This window comes from Heterocephalus glaber, unplaced genomic scaffold (assembly GCF_053883595.1).
Source record: "Heterocephalus glaber isolate CG9 unplaced genomic scaffold, H.glaber_assembly_v1.0 deba00001572, whole genome shotgun sequence".
Lineage (NCBI taxonomy): Eukaryota > Metazoa > Chordata > Mammalia > Rodentia > Bathyergidae > Heterocephalus > Heterocephalus glaber.
In genome coordinates this window covers 2,157,300-2,169,724 of record NW_028258357.1, presented here as the reverse complement: position 1 = coordinate 2,169,724, position 12,425 = coordinate 2,157,300, and the positions used below count along the sequence as shown (strand labels likewise).

Sequence of the window (12,425 nt, the reverse complement as noted above, 5' to 3'; positions counted from 1 at the left end):
AAAATGTTCTGATTGTACCTATCAATAAGCAAATGGTCCCAAAAGATAGCTCTTCTATCTACAGGATGCAGATGTATTTTAATTTTAGATATAATGTAGAGTGAGACCAAAAAATGTAAATTGCATAGGGCCTTGATAGTCTTAGATTATCTCTTGGCTATTGTCGATCCACGTGTCTATAAAAGGAGGCTAGGAAGTGGGTTCAGGTGGGAAGTCAGAAAAAGATTGAAAGAGAAGAAGCTTGAGCTGAGTCTTAAACTGCTACCATTTGCCTTTTTGATACTTGTGTGATTTCTTGTTTCCATGTCAGAGAAATAAAATGAGGAATAAGGCACTGAATGAACTATTGGTTTTCTTGGTTTTCACTGGGTTGGATTGCCTTTTCATCATACTTTTGGACTTGTGTCTGACTTACTTTATTGTATTTTTAGAAAACTTTTTCCCAAGCTCTCCCCACCAATTCCTTAATAATTTGCCTTCTAGGGTCTTTTCTGAGAATGTACATTAACAGCAATTTTTTTCTTTCTTTTTTTTTTAAAGTAAATTCATTTAAACTTTTTAACCTCAAATATTCTAGCTTTTACTTAAATAATTCAATAAAATTAAAAACTGGAAAACTTTTTGAAGAATGAAAATATTTGGGGATAGCTAGAGATAGGTTTGCTACCATAAAATTCAACTTTATTTATTTTCTGTTGCAGGAAAGGCATAAATTATAGTGACATTAAATCTTGAGTGATTTTCAACATATTAAATATTTTCAGGGAGGTAGTATTTTGTATTCATTGGCTCTCTTTGATGGTAATGTAAAATAGTACAGCTACAAATGAGCCGTATTAACTAACATTTTGGTTGTCTAGAAATATTAAGAATTTTGGAGATGTCATTTATGAGTTTGAGTTCTTTGCTCATGTTAAAGACTAAAATCTTTTCTATATTATTCACTGGAAGGAGATGTTTATTTTTGGAATCCAAATATAATTACATAGTATTACATGCTCAGAGTCTTGCACATGGAAACAACGTCATGCTGTAGGATTCTGACTTTAAATTTTGAAGATAGAGAAAAGAAGATATTTTCCTCTATAACTATTCCATTTTAGAAAAAAATTATAGCAAACATTTCATACAATACCCATTTAATTTTATTTAAGATATAAAATGGTCTACAAATAGAGGTTTTTATAGTCAATACTAATTTCAATTCAATTTTGGTTCTATTCTTATTAATTGTCTCAACATCTCTGAGTATGTTTCCCCATTTATAAAATTAGGCTGACAGTGCCCACTTCACGGTTTTATTGTAAGAATTAAAGGAGAAATCTTGTAAAGTGATATTATTCCTGAAAGATATTAGGCCAGGGCATCTTCATGTCTTTCCTCCCTTTTCTCTACAGAATAAGGACATTTATTTCCATAAGCTAGAAATTCCAACCTCTCATTGACTGTCAAATATATGTAGTTTATTTTAGAGTTGGTGACAGAGAAAGTGATAGGAAGAATGCAAGTCTCTGAACACCAACCACCTGCTGTCTCTCTGCAAATCAGCCTTCTCAAATCACCAAGACAAGGGTGTGTCCCTTAGCACTCAGAGAGTTTATCCCTACCCACAAAGCAGTAGCTCCACGGTGAGTTCAACTGGACCCCATGAGTGACTTCTTTTCATATGCCAAGGACAGTAAGTTTGTCCTCTACTTCCTTTCTTCTAACCCCTATATCCATATTGCCTTCCTTTTTTCAGTAATCAAATGATGAGCAAGTTCTAAACAGGGAAAGTATTCTGCAGGAATGGAAGAATATGTCTCCACTCTTGAAGAAAGCTCCATTAGCAGAACCCTCCTGTTCCTCTCACTTCCCTAACTCTTTCCCATGGAAAGTTAAGACAAAGAACTGAGCGTAAACTAACTATATAGTCAGCTTCTACCTTCCACTCTTCCTTTGGGAGCCAGCTACTTGCAGGAAGCATACATTCTGCTCTGTTCATCCATGCCACAAGATTTATGGGAGCAGGCTCTAGTGGAAGTCCCAATATTGCTTTGCCTATTTGGTGTCTTTTGTGGTTCCAAATTAATTTTAATATTTTTAATTTCTAAGGAAGAAAGATTTATTTTGCTTCTCAGTTTTGGAGAATTCATTTTCGTACAATTTAATAAAAATACAAATAATCCAATTTTTTAAATGGGCAAAGGATCTGAATATACTTATTTCAAAGAAGATAGGCAAATGGCAGTAAGACTATGAAAGGATATTCAATATCATAAACCATTAGAAAAATGCAAATCAAAATCACAACGAGATAGGGTAGTTATGCTCAAAAGAAAACAAAACATTATAACAAGTGTTGCTGATTACGCAGTTAAACTGTAATCGTCACATACTGCTGATGGAAACTTAAAACTGTACATCTCCTTTAGGAAACATTCTGACAGTTCTTCAAAAGGTTAAACACAGAGTTACCATATGACCCAATATATCTGCTTCCTATTGCTGCAATAACCTATTACTATAAACTTGGTGGCTTAAAACAATACATAATTATTACCTTACAGCTCTGGAGGTCAACCAAACAAAATCTCAATGGGCTTTAAGGTTTTTTTTTGCTATTTAGGTAAAGATTAATATTGTGACTTTGAGATTGGATTGAATCTGTATTTCACTGGGTAATATACATTTTAACATTGATTTAATAGACATTTTAACATTGATTCTTCCAATTTGTGAATTTGGGATGTATTTCCATTGATTTATGATTTTAAAAATTTTCTTCATCAGTGATTTGAAATTATCAGTGTACAAGTCTTTCAGCTCTTCTGTTGAGTTTATTCTTCATTAGTTTTTGTTTTTGCTATTGCAAATGGGATTGTTTTCTTAATTTCCTTTTTGGATTATTTATTGTAAATAAAATCATAGGTGATTTTTGTATGTGCTTTTCTATCCTGCTACCTTGATGGATTTGTTTATTATTTCTAGCAGGTTCCATTTTTCTGGAATCTTTAGGATTTTCTACATATATGATTATGTCATCTGCAAATAGACATAATTTCACTTTTTTCCAATTTCAATTAATTTTACTCCTTTTCCCTGTTAATTGGTATCCGTGTCTTGCTCCTGATCATAGAAAAAAATGTTTCAGTTTTTTTCACACTATCTGTCATGTTTGCCATGCCCTCTTGCATATGAATTTTACTGTGATGAGATAAATTCCTTCTGTAAGTATTTGGAGATGTTTTCATATCACGATTCAATTTTGTCAAATTGAATTTGGGGATTCAATTTTGTCAAATGCTTTTTCTATGTTATTGAGATGATCATGTGCTTTTCTTTCTTTTCATCCTGTTAATGTGATGTATTATATTACTTGGCGTTATTGAAGAATCCTTACATTTTAACGATAAACCCCAGTTGATAACAGTGTATGATCATTTGAATGCCTTACTGAATCTGGTTTGTTAGTAATTTGAGCGAGGACTTTTGCATGCATGTTCATCAGGGATATTGGCCTGCAGTTTTCTTTCCCTTTTTCTGGCTTTGGTATTAGGATTATGCTCAACTTATAAAATTAAATTACTTCTTGAGAAGAATTGCTATTATTTTTAATACTAGTAAAATTCTCTTGTGAAGTCATCTACTCCTGGGCTTTCTTTACTGAGAGGATTTTGATCCCTAATTCCATTTCCTTATTCAATATTGGTCTGTACAGTTTTTCTATCTTTTCTTGATTCAGTTTCCTGAGGCCATTTCCTTCCAGAAATTTACTCATTTTTTAGGTAATCTAATTTGTTGTTATATAATTGTTCATAATAGTCCTTTATGACTCCTTTTAGTTCTGACACATCCATTGTAAAGTTGCCTCTTTCATATCTAATTGCATTTATTTGAGTCCTCTTTTTTTCCTTAGTTTTCCTAAGGGTTTGTGAATTTTGTTTATATTTATAAAGATTCTTAAATTATTTTCATATATGATTTATTTCTGCTTTAAGCTTTATGATTTAATTTCTTCTAACTTTGGGCTTATTTATTTTTTTCCCTAATTTCTTGAGGTATATGTTAGGTTTTTAAAAAATCTTTCTTATTTTTAACTGTAGGTATTTATTGCCATATATTTTCTTCTTATTACTGTTATATTTCGGTGTCCCATAATTTTGGTACATTGTATTATCATTTTGGTTGAGATATTTAAAAAATTATCTTTCAGTTGGATCTGACTTAAGCATTGCTCAGAAAAGTGTTAGTTTCTATGTTCTTGTGGATTTTCCCATTTTCTTACTCTTATTGCTTGCTAGGTTCATCCCACTGTGTTCAGAAAAGATATTTGAAATAAATTTTTTCTGGGATGATTTTGATCTTTTCTTCCCCAGTACAGGCATTAAACCCAGGGCCTCACACATGGTAGGCAAGCGCTCTGCCACTGAGCTACATTTCCAGCCTTCTTTTGGTTTTGTTTTTGACTTTGTATTGAGGCAGGATCTCACTAAGGTGCCCAGGCTGGTCTCAATTTATTAAAACTTGTTTTGTCACCTAACATGGGATCTATCCTAGAGAATGCTTCCGGTGTACCTGAGGATTATGTGGATTCTTCTGATGTTGAGTGAGAAGGTCTGTAAATGTCTATTAAACCATTTATAGTCCATTTGGTCTATAGTATTGTCCAAGTAAGCTGTTTATAATTTTCTGAGGCACTGAAGTCATCTATTATTTTATTGCTTTTAATTTCTCCCTCTAGGTTTGTAAAAATTTGCTTTATATATTTTATGCAGCATATTGCTGGATCTTGGGGTTTTTAAAAATCCATTTAACCACTCTGTACCTTTTGATTGGGAAGTTTAATTTACTTACATTTATTTATATAAATTAAATTATAATTACTGATAAAGGGTTACTCTTGGTATTTTGTTAGTTTTATTCTTTTGGTCTGTTTTATAGTTTCGTTTCCTTCTGTTATTGTCTTGCTTTATTATTTGACTTCTAAATAATTATTCATTTTCATTTTGTTCTTTGTCTTTTGTGTATCGATTACGATTTTTCCTTGTGGATAACTTGAGGCTTGAATAAGATATCTTTTAATTATAATTATCTATTTTCAATTGATAACAGCTTAATTTCAATCACAACCAAAATCTCTACACTCTCATCCCTCCCCCCCCTTTTATGTTCAGGTAGTCAGTTTCCTTCTTTTTGTAATGCATCACTGCTAGTAAATTCTTATCTTTTAACTATTATATTAGGTTAAGAGTGATCTACATACCAGCCTTGCTCTTTTTATATTATGCTGTATTTGTCCATATATTTACCATTACCTGTGAGATTTGTGCTTATATATGCTTTCACATTGTTATTTAGTATAGTTTTGTTCAAGTTGCATTAAGCCTTTTTTATTAGGTAGGTCTAGTGATAATGCATTCCCTTAGCTTTTGTTTGGCTCTCTTTTATGATTTCTATCATTTTATTGAACTTCTGATTTTGTTCAGGTATTGGTCTTCTGATTTCATTGACTTGTTTTCCTGTATCATCTTATAGTTCATTGAGCTTTGTTTAAACAAGCATTCCAAATTCTTTGTCAGGCTGTTCCCAGATCTCCATATCTTTTGGGGTTGATTACTGGAAATTTATTGCATTCTTTTTAAAACTTTTTTTATTTAAAAAAATTGTTTTTGGTACCAGGGATCGAACTTGGGTCCTTGCGCTTGCACAGCAGGCAGCGAAACCACTGAGCTAAATCCCCAGCCCTCATTGCATTCTTTTGATAGTGTTGTTTCCTTAATTTTTCATGTCCCTTGTAGCTTTGCATTGGTTTTTGAGCATATGAAAGTCCAGTCAATTCTTCTGCACTTTACACATTGGCTATGGTGGGAAAGACTTTCCCCTTGAGGTGGGCCTGAGCATGCTAGCTGGGATAAGCTTGTGGAGGCATGTGGTCATATGTGGCCCTATTGTACTTGAGCTTGAGGTGGTGGTACAGTGGCAACTCCATCTGGGGGAGGGATGTGCAGCAGCATCTCTAGCCCTCAGGTGGGAGGCATATTGGTGGTTCTGGCTCTGGGGAAAGTTCAATAGAGGCTCAAGCCTAGGGTATTGCATCAGTGTGGCTACAGGCAGCTTTATTAGCTTTGACATATAAAACTGTATCTATTTATTCCATTATCACCAATCCTGGTGAAAATACAAGTTCCCATCCATTAGGAATGTTTCATAAACCATGATATATAATCATAAATATAATATTGCTTTTCCTTTATTGATGACATTCAGGTAGAAAATAATAAAAAAGAATTCATTATAGGCCACAACCCTGCAGCAGTATGATGAATAGCAAATGCATCTGTGTGTTAACTATTTGATGGACCCTGGATGCCATTAATTTATAAAAAGGGATCAATTGAGAAAACTTTGAATACCTTTCTGTCCTATCTACAGACAATCCTGTTAAATCATTACTATAATATAAAGAGTGCTTCAGAACTGGGTAATCCCAGTTCTTCAGAGGCTGAAGCATGAGGACTATCAAGAATTTGAGGCCAGTCTGGAGCACATAGTGAGACCCTGTCTCAAAAACAAAACAAAGAACAAAAAGTTTAAAGACTGAGGGAAAAAAGGAGATATTTTAGATAATTACTTAACAAAATATATTATTTTTCTAGATTTGGTGCTATTTTTCAAATTTTCTAATTTAGTAAGATTATTTTGTAATTCTAAATCTATATTTTTCTTATCTAATTTTGTAGTAAAAAATTTGTATTCTTTTTCTTAAAAGTCATCCCACAGGGTTACATAAATTTCAAACCTATAAAACCTGTCTTCTGCCTCAGATTTATTGATGGGCTGTCTCCTTCTTTTCAAGCCATTTTTGTTTTTACAGAATGTTAAGGATTTCACCAATTATGTGGTGCCAAATTGGCTTTAGACTTGTGGATTATATTCTTTCTGGCTATAATTTTAGATTTTGAAGATCCAAAGTTTTAGATCACACATGGAGGGGTGTTCAATATTCACACTAAATAAATAAATAGAAGGGAACAGAGGCTTCTCTTAGAAGGAATAGGTCATCTCATTAAAGCAGAGAAACAATACAATAAAATGACTAATGTAACTTAAGAGTCTTGCTTTGGTCCTGGCATTTTCTAGTTCAGGAAATTGAGGAGAAAGTACAATCATTTCAAAAATATCCTTCAGTCTTACTATGAAAAGAAGACCAGCAGAAGAATAAGAGGGGCAAAAGAATTAAACTGGGGGGACTTGAGAGATTAATGAAAAAATGAAATCATTAGGCGTTGGCCTCATAGGAGGGAGACAAAAGCACAAAGGAGAGAGATCTAGTTCTAACTCTTCTTAAAATGTGTTTTTAAAATGGGGGTGACATTTTTTACTCATCAGAAGGAAAACTGCTGGTTTCTAATGGAATTTAGTGAAGAAAGAGAGGAAAGGTCTCTGCTTTCTGGTGTAAAATTCCAAAATTCCTGAGAAGAGAGAGAGAGAGAGAGAGAGAGAGAGAGATCCCAGGAAGAGACAGTATGAAACCTTGTTATAGTAATAATATTCATGGAAGAATTTACCAGAAATCTCCCCTTAATGATTATGACACCTGTTCCAGTGGTAAAAGCAAATTGGACCATTGTCCAAGAGGAAAATCAGAGGATCATCATGAAATATTCAGAGCGTTACTGAGGATCAGAGTGAAATGAAACTTTTATTGCCTGTGGAGAAGCAACTGCCATTGCTTGGGTCTTTAGGGAGCCTTATTAATAAATTCATAGATTTCAGACTCGAAGAGAATTTGCAACAAATAAACTAAACAAAAGAGAAGCTAGGCAGGAGAAGATTAACAGATCACGTTCTAGCCTTTGAGTGACATTAGTCTGATGGCAGAATTCATCCTGGGTGAAAATGTCGAATTCATAGACATGGAAGTAGACAAGGTTTACTAGAAAAATAGTTGTGTTAGTTGTCCTAGAAATCACTCTTTTCCTATTTCTCATTATAAAAATCCTCACTGGACCACATTTATGAAAAAATTTTAGAAAAATAAATGTTCAGAAAGCAAAGTAAAACAAAATCTTGAGGTCATGTAAATAGCACTAATTTTATATTAGGGAAGGAAAGTAACCATTTAAGAAGCTGGCTCAAGTTTCTGACAAGAAATGAGAGATGGCTAAGGCAAAGAAAAATGTAAGGAGAGAATCACCCTTTGTGATCATTAAAAGTGTCAGAAATTTCCAGGTCTTAGGAGCTCAGAATAGAGATAATATCTACACTAGCCACCTCCTACCCCCAGGTACAAACTACAGAAGCCTAAAGAGAAATTTTAGGTTTTAATGTGTTGGGCATGATTTTTTTCAGCAGAAATTAAGGAGAAATCTTTCCAGCAGGAAGGCTTCTTTGAATTAAATAATTCCATAGCAAGAGGAATTGTCCCAGTCTCTGCAGCAAGACTGAAATATTAGGACGTAACATATAGGAAGGCATTTGTTAGTAGGTACAACTATTGCTGACTTTGATGTTGGAAGGCCATAAATACAAGATCAACAAGGAAATGTAATTTAAGATGTATTAAACATACAGAAATGACAACTGAATTTAGAACTTGCTAACTGGGACTATTACTGAAAATTTTTAACTTTGTGAAAGGCAGAAGAGTGTGTCAGAAAGTTTCAAAAATGTCACTCTCTGAGAAAACCATATGCACAGATAGGTCTGCCTGCCAGTTGTGGTACACTCATAATGCCAAATTACCTCTTGATGAGAAAAAAAACCTTTAAATTTAAAAACTTGGTCCGCAAATAGTGAGAAGCACCCCAATAAGGCTGGAATTCAGGTGCTCTCTCTTTTTCCTCTTTACTTCATAAGCAGTTCAGTTTCTTTTATAGGTTTTGATAATATTTAAGAGGAGGCTTGGGGAAACGCTATAAAGTCTAGGAATAAGATTATTTTCTAAATTTCATGGATCCAGAGCTGTTACAATGTGTATTATTAACTTTTTGGACTCTTCTGAGATTTCCAAGTAATTTCATCAATTCCAGTGACAGAGTGTATTAGCATTTGCTGGTAAACAATCATCATGCAAGCCTTCAAGCTAAAACTAAGGAGAAAGGGAGTTTGAGGATAATGAATTCTGGACTTTCATTTATTTTAATTTTAATTCATATGGACAATAAAATTTATTTTAAATTTTAATTCCTTTAAACATTAACTTGAAGATTTTGTAACTTCAACTCTTTAGAAATTTAGCTAATGAGGGTAGACAATTTTATTTCTGAATTTATGGCTTTATGAATTTTAAGTAGGATTTAATCTTTGAAATTTCATTTTTCCCCAGGAAATTCATAATAGAAGAGATTTATATTAAAATTCAGACCATTTCTTTAGAAAAATAAATGTTATTTTGTACTGTCTTTTTACCCCATTGTGATATGTTTGATTAGTTTATTGGAAAGTAGTTTGATGTAATCTGGGATGGATTATTGAACTAAAATAAAACAAATTTCCCCAAGGGTAGAATGTCCTTGGAGTTACTGAGTTATTTTACTGTTCTGACAAATTTCAGAACATCAAATGGCCAAATACACTCTGGATGCCAGCACTTCTGTGGTTACTCACAGGATAGTGGTGTTACTGACACAGGGCTTCCTGGATGAGCTCTTCTACTGAAAGAAATAGTCACACTTGGGCTCGAGCCTATGAAGTTAAAAGAACAGAATTCTGAGCAATATCCCAAGAGAACACCTCTTGCTCCTTGCCTCATGTACAGGTGGTGAACCCATTCCACATGTGCCATGCCAGGCTGTTTGTTATCACTGAAAGCTTTAAAAGTTCACTCACCATCACTGAGAAGGACATCCTCATATGTGAATGTAACACATGCAGCAACTCTCCACTCTGTTTCTCTCTTTCATGGTGGAGGTCAAGTGAAATGGCGAATTAGATAATTTGGAATAAAGATCAATAGCTCACACTCTTTCTGACTCTCTTTTTCTTATGATGAATAACTGTAGTTTTGGTTTCCTATCATTGAGTCTTCATTTTACTAGTAATATCTCTTATTATACTGGCCAGCTTTCCCATTGCAGGAAGTATCGGACACATGCAACTTAAAAAAGAGGTTTATTTACCTCATGGTTTAGAGATTTTAGTTCATGGTTGGCTGGCTCCAAAGCAGAAACATCACGGCAGAAGGAGTGGTGGAACAAAGCTGCTCACCTCATGGTGGTGAGGAGGCAGAGCACAGGGGAGGAGTATCAGTGAGAGAAACAGTCCTCAAAGACATGCCCCACTTCCTCCAACTAGGCCCCACTCCTAAAAACATATTCAGCTATGAATATCAGTCTATTAATGAGTATACTACTCCTTTCAACCAAACACCTTTCTTGCAGTCTCTTCATCCAGTCAGGTTGACATTTAAAATTAACTGTTACACTTATATTTGAGGCATCTACCTTTTTCGTTTTATAGGACTGCCGATGAAACTGTCTTGGCTTCCCTGGCCAACATATGAGCAATACTTGACCTATCATATGCTCTCTTTCTGCAGCTTGAATCTTCAGAAACAGAGACAGAGATTGAATGGGTATAATATAATTCATTTTCTTTTGGAGAGATGTACCCTAAAGAAATGATTTTATTAATTCCTGTTACTTAGATCATCTGAGCTTCTTAGTGTCTATCCTTTGCACAGCCTGGTTCTTTAGCTTATTTTAAAATTCCAAGAACTATCTTTAATGTACCTTAGATTACTTTTGTGTGCAGATTGGTAGATTTGGTTCCTTTCTTTTCAAGGTTACTGCTTGAGACAGCTTTTTTTTTTTTTTTTTATTATGAACACTACTGAAGGTCATTCTAGACTCCCTTAATCAGAAAATTTGGAGAGTGCCAGAAACCTACATCTTTAAAAATTACATAGGAAAAAAATAAAAAAAGAAAAAGAAAAGTTGCATAGGTGATTCTTTTCTCTATTCTTTCTTTAAAAGCATCTGATGATTGCTGTAGATATTATCAAAGAACACTTACTGTGGAGTCAGACTAAAATGTTTAGAATGGACAAATATTAGAATTCACTTTGGACTACTCCATCTTCAAATACAGGTGGAAATATTAAAATTGGAAGGGGAAAACTAGTGTCGTGATGTGTTCATGGGGCTTATATTTATTATGAAAACAATACAGCCTTACAGCAATTGGTAAATCCCACAGACAAACTAGATGACAGACTTTGGTCGTCTTCAGAGTCCATAATTTTCCTTAAAATATTGTAACCTTAAGACTTCAGGTAAAAAATGAAGTAAAGAAAGCTTAAACTATAAATTTCAAACTCTTTGATGTCCTGTTTCTGATCCTAAATTGAACCACAAACTTCCAAGGGAAATACTTATAAAAATTATTTTGTAAAATATTCAGGTGGGATAAAGGAAACTTAAATTTCTCTACATATTGCACAGTGCAACTTTACTCACAAGACCTGTAACAGCTAAAGGTGGAGAAGAAAATTTTGTCAGTTTAGGAGATTTCAATCCCTTCCGTTCTTCAATATAGTTACCTCTGCATTACTCTGTCCACTCAGACTTTGTTTCTCACTTTTATTTTTCTCTTGTTCTCTGTAGAATTCCTGGGAGCTTACTTATAGGAGTGATGCCAGGACTCCAAGTTGGTATCTCTGATCCAGGTTCATCTCATATACTTTTTGGGATCTCCTGAGTGTAAGTCAATGAGTGTCGAAATGCGCAGTTGATCTCTCCTGCATTCACAACCAGATAATTGGCACTACAAAGCCCTAGTCAATATGAATATAGATCATGCATCTTTTTGCCTGTTACTAGGCTTACTATGGTCTCCTGGCTTCAGCATTTCCTCTCTTTTCCTTGGGGCTCAGGAATCTCATGAGCCTGACTTCAGTTCCTGCCAATGATGTGCTCTCCTCCAACATTTTACTTTAAGGCTCATGGATCACGTTGAAAGCTTGCAGTGATATCTTGCACAAACTTGTAGTCCTAAATATGTATTGAGTTTCTATCAGTTTTTATTGTGTTGCTACTCACCTGCCCTCCCATTCCTGAAATGTAGAACCTTTGCTGATCTTTTGGAATGCACAATCTAAGGTCTACTAGTCAAGCCTGCAATGATTCTCCCTTATTAATGCTGTCAAACGTTTCTTTCTGAGGTGGAAAATTGCTCTTATATCATGTATTCTTTCCCATTCCTTGATTTATGAGTAAACACAGTGCTCTGAGAACTTGCAGATCTTGGGCCTTGTAGATCAATAAAACCTTTGATCACTCATAAAAGAGTGGCTTCTATAACGTTGCTTTCAAGACTAGGGCTTGTATCATGAACTTTGGAAAAAGTCCAATTTGAACCTAGAAGATAAGCAATGACTTCTTTTGTATTGTATTCTCTCTGGCCTTGATGGTGTTCACAAGGAAAGCTATTGTGGCTGTGTC

The 12,425-nt window shown here is 34.3% G+C and overlaps 2 protein-coding genes across 3 annotated transcripts in view; both read right to left on the bottom strand.

Annotated features, from left to right (window-relative positions):
- Positions 1-12,425, bottom strand: part of Mettl25 (methyltransferase like 25) — a 244,640-nt gene that overhangs the window by 17,217 nt on the left and 214,998 nt on the right. For both annotated transcript variants that reach the window (XM_087192796.1, XM_087192799.1), the window contains one exon: positions 1-12,425. This exon is cut by the window's left edge and continues 17,217 nt beyond it. The gene's annotated coding sequence lies outside the window, so the exon portion shown is untranslated.
- Positions 1-12,425, bottom strand: part of Tmtc2 (transmembrane O-mannosyltransferase targeting cadherins 2) — a 531,775-nt gene that overhangs the window by 473,285 nt on the left and 46,065 nt on the right. The gene's annotated exons all lie outside the window — the stretch shown is intronic.